Below are 13807 nucleotides of genomic sequence, written 5' to 3' on the forward strand. Positions count from 1 at the left end.
CTGACAGCATAGTATCCACACCCAAGGCTGCAGAAATGGCAAAGGTGCCGATTACAAAGGCGCAAACACGCGACCATGAAGGCAGTGGAGAGAATCATTCTTCAGATATGGTAGGCATGCTTACCACAGCCATCCTTAACGCGACGAACTGGACCTGAGGCCTCGGAGAGCCACCCCAGTTACTAAGCAGAACGGCGGGCAGACATTGAGGCCAGGAGACAACGGATACGTGGTTCAATGAGCTCTGCTAAGGGCTACGCTCCCTCTTGCGAGAAGCCGATCAACCTTGTAAGTAGGCTGTTTAGGTTTTTATGTTGGTAAAGCCATGTAGCGCTCTATATGAAAATCACTGACTGTGCTGTGTGCAGTCTGTGGCTGGTTTGCACTGTTAGAATTTGCTATTGTAGTGCTGGGCAGTTGGCTGTTAACAGCTCGTACTGTTGCACAGTTGGAGGTGAGCCGCCAACAGTGGTGGATGTGGGGAGAGAGAGCGGATAATCTGGACGTGTGTTCATCAGAGACAGTAAATTTGTAAGACTGGATGTCATGAACTGATATATATATATATATATTATGGCTTTTGAACACTATTAAGGTAAATACATTGTTTGTTCTTTATCAAAATCTTTCATTTGCTAACTATGCCTATCAGTAGTTAGTCCCTTCAGTAGTTTCAATCTTTTATTTAGCTGGCAGTAGTGGCGCTCGCTGTATTGCAGTAGTTCGAGTAATGAAGATTTTTGTGAGGTAAGTGATTTGTGAAAATTATAGGTTATTGTTAGTCAGGGCCACTCTTTTGTAGGGATTTTTGAAAGTCAGATTGCGTTACGCTAAAAATATTGTGTGTCAGTTTAAGCACAGTCATTTATAATTTTTCTAAGGGAACATTTCAACCTGTTGCTAGGATACTACTATCAGAGAGGTTTAATGAGCGGTAGAAATCGATTCTGACGAGTGCATGGCTCAGTACCAATGACACAAAGTCTTCCACCTGCTTTACCTTCAACTGTGCCTAAGTGATCATTCCATTTCATGTCCCTACAAATTCTTACAGATTGATATTTGTATGAATTGAGTGATTTTAACTTATTCATTTATACTTCAGACATGTGATACTATATTATCACCATTTCTGATGTGCCCAATTTTTTATTTCAGGACATCTGCTGCTTTCACTTTTAAGCCGATTGAATTTTTGTGCTGTTTTTTTAACACAGTACATTACAGATCACCGTATCATGTACAAAAAGGGTGCAGTTACTATTCTTATTGTTGGCAGAATCATTAATGTGCAACATGAGCAGTAGCGATCCCAGCACACTTCCCTGGGGCATGCGTGAAGTTACTTCTTCATCTGTTGACGGCTGTCCATCTGAGATAACATACTAAGTCTTCCATATCAAGATCCTCAATGAAGCTAAAAATCTGAAATCAATTCAATGAAGTGTTGGTGAGGCACAGAGTCAAACGCTTTACGGAAGTCATATAAACGCGATAGCATGGTGTAATTTTTATTGTGTGGTAGAACAGGGCATTAATGAAATGGATAACACAACAATTGGAGAAAACACCAGGTCAATATTGCTATTCTCAAACACTGAGAAGTCAGCTACAGCACATAAACGTCTGAAGTTCATACCACATATCATTTCGAGCACACCAGATGTGTTTATGTACAGATCCGGCCTAAATTTTGGCCCACGATATTCTCTTCATTACGAAAACGAGGAAGTGGAAATATAGTGATGCAAAAATTAACGGAATTAATAAGAAAGCTGGAATGGATCTGGCGCACTACTCAATCAACAAAAATACTGTGGTGCAACCGAGCCAGGTGGCGCAGTGGTTAGCACACTGGACTCGCATTCGGGAGGACAACGGTTCGAAACCGCATCCGGCCATAAGAATTTTCCGTCATTTCCCTAAAGCGCTTCAGGCAAATGAGGGAAAGGTTCCTTGGCACGGCCAACCTCCTTCCCATCCTTCCATAATCCAATAGGACCGATGATCTCGTTATTTGGTCCCCTCCCCCAAATCAGCCAACGAATCAACTGTGGTGTAAAATGTAACGGAATACATAAGAAATCTGTGATATATTTGGTGTACTTTATTCTTGCCATTCCTTTTCCATTCAGTTTCCACAGTTCATGGATTTCTCGCTCTACTACAGAAACTACACAGTCGCTCAACTTATTAAAATAAATGAACACGAGTAATAACATAGTTTGTGTAAATTGTGCCAACAGTCTTGCCTCAGTGGTAACACCAGTCACATCATCGAAGCGTTGTCTGGCTTGGCTAGCACTTTGATAGTTCACCGTCTGGGTCTGTCGAGAGCTGTTGGCAAGTGGAGTGCACTCAGCCCGTGTGAGGCAAACTGAGGAGCTACTTCGTTGAGAAGTCACGGATCCGGTCTCGTAAACTGACATACGGCCGGGAGAGCGGTGTGCTGACCACATGCCCACCATATCCGCCTCCAATGATGCCTATCGGCTGAGGATGACACGGCGACCGGTCGGTACTGTTGGGCCTTCCGAGGCTATTCAGACGGAGAGGGAGAGAGTTTTGTGTAAATTGTAGTGGAAAAGAAATGTGAAAGCTACTGGGAAAAAATATTTTCGTTTTAGCCTCCACAGCTTTTACCTTCAATGTCTTTAACTCTGTATATTGTGTTACCTATTATATAAAATGCCGCCAACAGCCGCCTTAGTAGACGACACTTAGTGATGCTGAAGTCATAGAAGAGCTTTCTGTATTTACTGTCACAATTTTTAATTTGGTTTAAGGCTTCCTAATAAGTTTTGATTCACAGGAACCACTGAACCACAATCATCGCCACCATTATTGCCAACATCAACCATTGTATAGAAAAAAATCCTTCCATAGACCCCGTCGGAGGTTAGAGTCCTCCCTCGGGTATGGGTGTGTGTGTTGTCCTTAGCGTAAGTTAGATTAAGTAGTGCGTAAGCTTAGGGATCGATGACCTCAGCAGTTTGGTCCCATAAGACCTTACCACAAAATTTACAATTCCTTCCCTAGACTTTGTCCTCCATTGCGGTCTGCAGTTATAGGAATCCTAGTTGCTCGTGCACGTATTTCAGTGTCTACCCAGTCTGTCTCTTTCCGGCCGCCAAAGGACTTCCTTGGCCCATCTACAACCTACTTGCATAACCACAGTATGTCCTGGACCCCAATACTTCATTTTCATCACGACCGTAATTATGTCTTCCGCTTTAGTCTGTCCTCTGAGGCATTCGTTTGTTTTTGTGTTCCCGTACTGATTCCCAACATGCAACTCCGTCGGTCGATGAGCAACACGCAGTTTTTGAATGCCATTCGAATGTAAATTTCATGTTTCATTCCCATAAGCCAGAAATGGAACATACGCTTACTGTAAACTTTCTTTTTCAGTAACATCGAATGTTACTTGACCAAAAGGAATTCAAACAGTTTTTACTATTCCATTTGTTTCTTTTCCTGTAAATCCAGTCGTCGTCTTCAACAGCGCTAATTACAAGAGCTCATAAGTTCCTTCTGTGACTTCTTTTGCAACTTGTACAATTTTTTTCGACGTGTTCATTGTACACTATTTTAATTTTGTTTTGAGGATGCGATGATATGCAGATGATAAAAAGTCGTAGTTTGCACACAGAAATATTGTCACATTATTGAACAACCAGTTTCGGTCAGAAACGGACGATCCTCAGGTATAATGTGATACCATTAATCAGTTACACAACAAATCATAGCTATTAACAAGCATCGTGCCGTAAACCAGTATGTAAATTCAACTATAATACTGCAGGAGATACACCACACCGTAGATAATGAGGCAAAGTATTGATCTGTATGTCGCGATATAAATCCGTGCTATTAAAAACTGTGAGGAACTTTGACTGGATTAACGTGATACACATAACAGAATTTATCGTGAATATCTTACATGGCACACTAACTGCACACGAACTGCTGAAACAAGACCTAGAAATAAACTAGAGCAGATTTGATGAAAAATAATGGGAAAGCATGGTTGCCCCGTGGACGGGTAGGGTAAACGGCTTCAATGAAAAAGACGAAAATAATTCAGTGTGGGATCTATGTGTAGCGTTTCAACTCCTTTCTTACATTACAAGGTTGGGAGGCTTTATGAAGGAACGGTATTATCCTGTAATAACAGTCGTCGTCTGTATTATGGATGCGTAGTTGAGTTTTAGTGTTCGATATGCTTCTAAGTTTTATATCTGCGTGTAAAACCCACCATTTAAGCTGCAGTTTTACGACTCCTGCGCTCACTCAAGAAGTAGACCTGGTAACAAGCAATGGTTTCAGTTATCATTCACTGAAAATAATAAAAAAATAAAAACAAAAGGATTATTGGCTGTAATGCCTTTGTGGTGTGTACATAAAATTTAATTACTTCGTTTTTAAATGCTTCTGATACAGATTACACATTACATATTCCGATAGGCCCACTGGATGACAGTCGCGTAATCGCGTTACTGACGACTTAAAATCTTCGCCAGAAACTGACCGGATTCTACATGTTAAATATCCTGGAAACACACGCAAAGGAAAAATATACCTTTTCATTAAAAGTGTCTGAATCTCTTTAAAATATACGTTAGCAAATTCGGTGAACAGTTTCCGAGAGCGAAAGCCGTGAACTTTGTACTGCTTTCTACGTAGAGAATGTATGAACTGAAACAAGTGATAAAGTTGCACAGATCAGTTCAAATGGCTCTGAGCACCAAGGGATTGAACATCTGAAGCCATAAGTCCCCTAGAACTTAGAACTACTTACACCTAACTAACCTAAGGACATCACACACATCCATGCCCGAGGCAGGATTCGAACCTGCGACCGTAGCGGTCGCGCGGTTCCAGACTGAAGCGCCTAGAACCGTTCGGCCAAACCGGCCGGCACAGACCAGTAGCTCTTAAGGTCTTTGCCATTGCTAGTCTGCTCTTTAGGTCCTCCTTGCTCCGTCCGTCATGGGTTATTTTACTACCTAGGCAGCAGAATTCTTTAACTCCTCTGCTTCGTGACCATCAGTCCTCGTGTTAAGTTTCTCGCTGTTGTCATTACTGCTATTTCTCATTACTTTCGTCTTCCTTCGATTTACTCCCAATCCATATGTTCTACTCCTCAGACTGTTCATTCCATTTGACAGGTCCCGTAATTCTTCGCTGAGGATAGCAATGTACCACACTTGGAAAGAATTTCGGGGCTTATGTCCATGTGACGTTTTTGCTCCTTATCGTCTCACAGACGTTTCCTGCAGTTTGTCTCTAATTAAGAAAATCACCCCGTGTAATGTATAATGTGCAATATATAATGTAACTGCTTTTATTTCCACAAAATATAATTGTTACAAAAATGTCTAGATGGATTGTAGTTACTCTTTACAGACGTTACTTTGAAGCAACTGACTTGTTTTCATCATCAACTAAGATTAGGAAAAGAAAAAAATGACAAGCCCATTGTATTATTAATTACCTCAGCAGTAGTTTGCAGGAAACTACCTTTTATTCTGAGAAAACGAGAAGATTGTCAGGAGGGCTTTTATTAGACTACTTACTTCATTTCGTTACCAGACACTATGTGGATGGTATGCTGGTTTGGACCAGCTGGATCCACTGAACCACGCACAAGTAGCTATGGCTCTAACTGCTGGTTACTGCTCGGCCACACATAAAAGCTTTTGTGCGACCTCCCAGTAGATGTTGAGGTGCAAAGTATTCCACAGTATGAGCATCAGTACTCCCTCCCGTGGCGTTCTGCACAATCGACCTCAAACGTTTACTTACATTTGATTTATCGGTTTAGATACTTTGACCTGCATGTCGAAATATGTATCAGCTTCCATAATATGTTGCATGAATTTAGATGCTATAATAGATGAAAAACATGTGCAAAAAAGAAAGCATAAATAAAAGCTTCCTTTGTAGAAATATTCCATTCCTGAGTGTATCGCTCGAAATCTGCACCCTCCTATTCCCGTTCGGTCGTAAAGTGAGTGATGACAACCATCGGGCATCCTGCAGCATTAGGTGAGGGACATGTCTGACATGTCGAATCTGCAGAGTGCAAATTTCATTCTGGATCTCAGATGTTGCTTTCCTATCCTGTCTCTCTAGGCAGCTTCGTACTGATAAATCACAAAACGTTATGAATAGGAACACGAATTAGCTCCAACGTTATTTTTTGTATTTGATTGTCAATTTATCTTTACAACTCATGAACTAAAATTCCACCGCCACCTTCAATAGATTTTTTGGGCTGTGTAAACAAACTGAGATATCCTGGCTCTATTCATGAATATATTTTTCGATTTTATAAGTAGTCAAGTCGATTCAGGTACACATACGCTGTGTAACCACTCTCACATTTTAGTCAGTGTCAGGGAAATACACTCCTGGAAATTGAAATAAGAACACCGTGAATTCATTGTCCCAGGAAGGGGAAACTTTATTGACACATTCCTGGGGTCAGATACATCACATGATCACACTGACAGAACCACAGGCACATAGACACAGGCAACAGAGCATGCACAATGTCGGCACTAGTACAGTGTATATCCACCTTTCGCAGCAATGCAGGCTGCTATTCTCCCATGGAGACGATCGTAGAGATGCTGTATGTAGTCCTGTGGAACGGCTTGCCATGCCATTTCCACCTGGCGCCTCAGTTGGACCAGCGTTCGTGCTGGACGTGCAGACCACGTGAGACGACGCTTCATCCAGTCCCAAACATGCTCAATGGGGGACAGATCCGGAGATCTTGCTGGCCAGGGTAGTTGACTTACACCTTCTAGAGCACGTTGGGTGGCACGGGATACATGCGGACGTGCATTGTCCTGTTGGAACAGCAAGTTCCCTTGCCGGTCTAGGAATGGTAGAACGATGGGTTCGATGACGGTTTGGATGTACCGTGCACTATTCAGTGTCCCCTCGACGATCACCAGTGGTGTACGGCCAGTGTAGGAGATCGCTCCCCACACCATGATGCCGGGTGTTGGCCCTGTGTGCCTCGGTCGTATGCAGTCCTGATTGCGGCGCTCACCTGCACGGCGCCAAACACGCATACGACCATCATTGGCACCAAGGCAGAAGCGACTCTCATCGCTGAAGACGACACGTCTCCATTCGTCCCTCCATTCACGCCTGTCGCGACACCACTGGAGGCGGGCTGCACGATGTTGGGGCGTGAGCGGAAGACGGCCTAACGGTGTGCGGGACCGTAGCCCAGCTTCATGGAGACGGTTGCGAATGGTCCTCGCCGATACCCCAGGAGCAACAGTGTCCCTAATTTGCTGGGAAGTGGCGGTGCGGTCCCCTACGGCACTGCGTAGGATCCTACGGTCTTGGCGTGCATCCGTGCGTCGCTGCGGTCCGGTCCCAGGTCGACGGGCACGTGCACCTTCCGCCGACCACTGGCGACAACATCGATGTACTGTGGAGACCTCACGCCCCACGTGTTGAGCAATTCGGCGGTACGTCCACCCGGCCTCCCGCATGCCCACTATACGCCCTCGCTCAAAGTCCGTCAACTGCACATACGGTTCACGTCCACGCTGTCGCGGCATGCTACCAGTGTTAAAGACTGCGATGGAGCTCCGTATGCCACGGCAAACTGGCTGACACTGACGGCGGCGGTGCACAAATGCTGCGCAGCTAGCGCCATTCGACGGCCAACACCGCGGTTCCTGGTGTGTCCGCTGTGCCGTGCGTGTGATCATTGCTTGTACAGCCCTCTCGCAGTGTCCGGAGCAAGTATGGTGTGTCTGACACACCGGTGTCAATGTGTTCTTTTTTCCATTTCCAGGAGTGTATTTCAGTTATTCTTCATAATAATTTAAATTAGGATTATTTAAAATATTTAAGTAAAAAATTTAAATAAAAGGAAGTACAATCACTAAGAACATGAAGTTATAAGTGAGGAAAGCTATATATCGTAGCTTGTATTTGCCTATATATTACTATTCCGATTCCTGTCCTGTGACTGCTTTTGTTACTGTTTTTGCGATTGCTAATACTGCGTGTTGTATAGAGTGAACTACTGAAAATATACCAACTTATTTTAGAAAGTAAACCGATCGTTTTATCAACGTATTACCTGTACAAAGTCGTCGTAGTTCTCATCATCCAAAGATCTAGTTTTAGAGGCTTGAATTTATTTGAAAAGAGAGATAGACAGATTCTTTACTGATTAGAAGTGAAGATTTATGATATTTGAGTTAACCGATATTATCAACTGAATCGTAAAGGATGAACTAACTGCATTTTAGTGCGAATATTTGCAAAAGTTAACAGTATCGATATCGAGTTTTAAGTGTTAGTCCAAAATTTAAGTCCTGTTAGAATCTCTGGTCGGACGTAAACTTTGAGCTAGGTGGAACGTTTTGATAACTTTTTAATGAAGATTTATGGCTATCTAAGGCACAAAAAATAGGAAGACAATCTACTTCGCAAGCCTATAATTAAAAATCAGAAGCAATAGTGCAGGACAGATAACTAAGTCGACACATCCTGTTCTGTAGCTGTAATATACAGTTCATTAGTATCGCACGCAGTGACTATAAACTGTTTCAGTTAAATTTAAACGAGCTGTGCCTTCTTGAAGCGAGATGTTGGTTCTTAATCTGTATTCTTATAAGTAACCAGAATACAATAAGTAAATTGAAGCTTCGCTGCCGTGTTATTCGAATAAGCAAAAAATAAGAGCTAGAATACTCCGGCAGCACTACGTACGATTTACATCGAGATCTGCACAAACGACGACGCCACAGCCCAAGAGAACCACATATTAAAATATCTACAGTCAAGACAAGGCGAAGACAACCCAGCACTAGATACAGCTGTTTTTGTGATATGAATCGATATATAATTTCCTGTAACTGTTTATACTTCGTTTTATTTAGTTAAACTATGAAAATCCATCAGTGTATAACTACGAAATGAAACATTCGCAACGTGTTCGTAAATATATTACATTTGCTTGCTTGAAACGGGTGGTGAGGTAGACATTGTCACTGTATTTTATTTCTGGCAGTTGTTGTCCACGGAGAGTAGTACAAGGCAAGACACAACCGAGTCCTTTTACACCACTCAACAAGAACAGACGTATATAATTTGAAACTTTCTGGCAGATTAAAACTGTGTCACGGAGTGAACTCGGAGCTGAAGCCTTTGACTTTCGCAGCCAAAAGAGATGCAAAATATTTTCTTTTCTTTAATTAAAAAATAAAATAAAATAGATAAAAAAGTGTTACACTAAGCTATGTTTTGACTCTATTGTATTCTTATATGTAGTCTCAAAACAGTCTGCATTTTTCTTTGTAACTTTAACGTCCTAAGTTCTGAGTTTATTTTTTTATGAATGAGAAGTTTGTAAGATGGTCAATGCGCTGTTCTGGAATAAAATGAGACTAAAATATTACATTTTAAAAATGTGATTCAGCAAAATATTAGGGCGTGTAATATACGTGCTACACCAGGACACAAATAGGTACTTTTATCTTATAAAGAAATGTTTTCAGCGATTTTTTGTGAATTTTATTTATGAACTGAAGATTGAAATAAATAAATGTTTTTGTTTAAGTACCACAAAACTTTATTTTACTATTATATATGAAAACACAGTAAGAAAATCTACATTATTGCTGTAAACCAAGTAATTCCCACTGAACGCTGCACTACACTTCAAAGTGACACACATCTGTGACACTATTTTTCAACATAGCCTTAGGGTTTCTGTAAACAACGGTCAGAGATTTCTACCAATCGTTCAGTTCGAGCTGTGTGAATGTCATCAACGTCAGAAAATCTGCGACTGCTGCCTATTAGTTCCTCGAATTTCTGGAGATTGTTGTCTGTAGTCGAAGTCGATGGAATTCCTTCCTAACCAGCATTGTTCACGTCTTTGGGGCGTTGGCCAAATTGCTGGCACAATTTCGCCATAGCTGGATGGTCGATATAATGCCAGAATTTCACGGTGCATCTGTCTGCAGTTTAGACGTCTTGAGTTCAAGAATAGCACGGTTCCGCGTAATTCACCTGTGGAGTACGTTTCCGCTCCATTTTACTCCCGAACCGTGACGAAGCTGTTATCCGTATCGCAGAAGAACACCCAGAACATACTTTCAATTCTTACAATCCACCACTCGTGCTGAGTAGTGGTCTTAGTGTGGAATGAAGAGCATAACTTACTTTTTTCAAGTTCCTAAGTGTACAGTCCATTCTTCTGTTTTTATTTATTCTCCAATAGCTGCTATATGGCGAGGACAGATAGGCTTCAAGCTGAAGACATGCAGCAAGTTGTTCTGCCGCGATGTATCAGCGTCAGTTAGTTTTCTACTGCAGAATCTAAAGTGGTCTGTCCGGAAGGATGGAAACGCCCACTCTTCACGGTATGTGCCGCGCAAGCTGAAGAGATTCTCTTCCGTGCCTTTACACCAAACTGTCATCTAGGGTTATGATGTGACGGGTTAAGACGTGCAGTACTGGGAAATGAGATTGGCGAAACATTATTTTCTTTTAGACTGGAAATTTGTGTATGCGACTGAATCGTGATATCTGATAACAGGGCGAAGCCGCCGAGGTTACGTAGGAAATACCAGTTGGGTCGACGTACTAGATAAGGATGGAGTTTTTGTGTTCAATTGTTTTTGGTATAGTTGGGATGCCTCTAGACAAAACTAAATGTCCATAGCAGACTTTTTTTTATTACCGCTTGCGGTTTGGAAAACATACGTAAAGAATATAGTGTGAAATCCGAAAGAAGCACTTGTTGTTGTTGTTGTTGTTGTGATCTTCAGTCCTGAGACTGGTTTGATGCAGCTCTCCATGCTACTCTATCCTGTGCAAGCATCTTCATCTCCCAGTACCTACTGCAGCCTACATCCTTCTGAATCTGCTTAGTGTATTCATCTCTTTGTCTTCTTCTACGATTTTTACCCTCCACGCTGCCCTCTACTACTAAATTGGTGATCCCTTGATGCCTCAGAACATGTCCTACCAACCGATCCCTTCTTCTAGTTAAGTTGTGCCACAAACTTCTCTTCTCCACAATCCTATTCAATACCACCTCATTAGTTATATGATCTACCCATCTAATCTTCAGCATTCTTCTGTAGCACCACATTTCGAAAACTTCTATTCTCTTCTTGTCCAAACTAGTTATCGTCCATGTTTCACTTTCATACATGGCTACGCTCCATACAAATACTTTCAGAAACGATTTCCTGGCACTTAAATCTATACTCGATGTTAACAAATTTCTCTTCTTCAGAAACGCTTTCCTTGCCAATGCCAGTCTACATTTTATATCCTCTCTACTTCGATCATCATCAGTTATTTTGCTCCCCAAATAGCAAAACTCCTTTACTACTTTAAGTGTCTCATTTCCTAATCCAATTCCCTCAGCATCAACTGACTTAATTCGACTACATCCCATTATCCTCGTTTTGCTTTTGTTGATGTTCAGCTTATACCCTCCTTTCATGACACTGTCCATTCCGTTCAACTGCTCTTCCAAGTCCTTTGCTGTCTCTGACAGAAGTACAACGTCATCGGCGAACCTCAAAGTTTTTATTTCTGCTCCATGGATTTTACTACCTACTCCGAATTTTTCTTTTGTTTCCTTCACAAGCTTGCTCAATATACAGACTGAATAATATCGGGGATAGGCTACAACCCTGTCTAACTCCCCTCCCAACCACTGCTTCCCTTTCATACCCCTCGACTCTTATAACTGCCATCTGGTTTCTGTACAAATTGTAAATAGCCTTTCGCTCCCGGTATTTTACCCTTGCCACATTCAGAATTTGAAAGAGAGTATTCCAGTCAACATTGTCAAAGGCTTTCTCTAAGTCTACAAATGCTAGAAACGTAGGTTTGACTTTCCTTAATCTAGCTTCTAAGATAAGTCGTAGGGTCAGTATTGCCTCACGTGTTCCAACAATTCTACGGAATCCAAACTGATCTTCCCCCAGGTCAGCTTCTACCAGTTTTTCCATTCGTCTTTAGAGAATACGCGTTAGTATTTTGCATCCGTGACTTATTAAACTGATTGTTCAGTAATTTTCACATCTGTCAACACCTGCTTTCTTTGGTATCGAGATTATTATATTCTTCTTGAAGTCTGAGGGTATTTCGCCTGTCTCATACATCTTGCTCACCAGATGGTAGAGTTTTGTCAGGACTGGCTCTCTCAAGGCCGTCAGTAGTTCCAATGGAATGTTGTCTACTCCAGGGGCCTCGTTTCGACTTAGGTCTTTCAGTGCTCTGTCATACTCTTCACGCAGTATCGTATCTCCCATTTCATCTTCATCTACATCCTCTTCCAGTTCCATAATATTGTCCTCAAGTATATTGCCCTTGTATAGGCCCTCTATATACTCCCTCCACCTTTCTGTTTTCCCTTCTTTGCTTAGAACTGGGTTTCCATCTGAGCTCTTGATATTCATACTAGTGGTTCTTTGTTCTCCAAAGGTCTCTTTAATTTTCCTGTAGGCAGTATCTATCTTACCCCTAGTGATATACGCGTCTACATCCGTACATTTGTCCTCTAGCCATCCCTGCTTAGCCTTTTTGCAGTGCCTGTCGATCTCATTTTTGAGACGTTTGTACTCCTTTTTGCCTGCTTCATTTACTGCATTTTTGTATTTTCTCATATGGTTCAAATGGCTCTGAGCACTATGGGATTTAACATCTGAGGTCATCAGTGCCCTAGAACTTAGAACTCCTTAAACCTAACTAACGTAAGGACAACACACACATCCATGCCCGAGGCAGGATTCGAACCTGCCACCGTAACGGTCGCGCGGTTCCAGACTGAAGTGCCTAGAACCGCTCCGCCACATCTGCCGGCTGTATTTTCTCCTTTCATCAATTAAATTCAGTATCTCTCGTGTTACCCCAGGATTTCTATTAGCCCTCGTCTTTTTACCTACTTGATCCTCTGCTGCCGTCACTATTTCATCTCTCAAAGCTACCCATTCTTCTTCTACTGTATTTCTTTCCTCCATTCTTGTCAATCCTTCACTAAAGTTCTCCATGAAACTCTCTACAACCTCTGGTTCTTTCAGTTTATCCAGGTCCCATCTCCTTAAATTCCCACCTTTTTGCAGTTTTAATCTACAGTTCATAACCTATAGTTTTGGTCAGAGTCCACATCTGCCCGTGGAAATGTCTTACAATTTAAAACCTGGTTCCTAAATCTCTGTCATGCCATTGTATAATCTATCTGAAACCTGTCAGTATCTCCAGGCTTCTTCCATGTAAACAACCTTCTTTTATTATTCTTGAACCAAGTGTTACGTTTGATTAAGTTATGCTCTGTGCAAAGTTCTACCAGGCGGCTTCCTCTTTCATTCCTTACCCTCATTCCATATTCACCTACTACGTTTCCTTCTCTTCCTTTTCCTACAACTATGTACAGAAAATGGCTGAAATTTTACGATATAATCCTAATCGTCAACTTTGAAAATCTTCTTGTTGTCTTTATTCATTTCCAAGATACAGTGGTTCGGAGTTACCCTATTTCTATACGTAAAATCCGGTATGAGGCGAAATCTAAATGATATCTAAGAGCATCAAATTCCTCAAATTTTAAGGACATTTAGCTAGATGAGCCATCTCTTCGTTTTTCAAAAATATGTATCCGTTATCAAGAAACACCACAAAAATTAGTACTACAACCCTACCCCGATTCCGAAACGGCTGTGCACAGGATACGGCTGTAATTTTTACGATGCGTTCCTAAGATCCCAATCTCCAACAGCCTCGAAAATTTTGATCATAC

The sequence above is a fragment of the Schistocerca cancellata genome, chromosome 9, assembly GCF_023864275.1.
Source record: "Schistocerca cancellata isolate TAMUIC-IGC-003103 chromosome 9, iqSchCanc2.1, whole genome shotgun sequence".
In the NCBI taxonomy this organism is placed as follows: domain Eukaryota; kingdom Metazoa; phylum Arthropoda; class Insecta; order Orthoptera; family Acrididae; genus Schistocerca; species Schistocerca cancellata.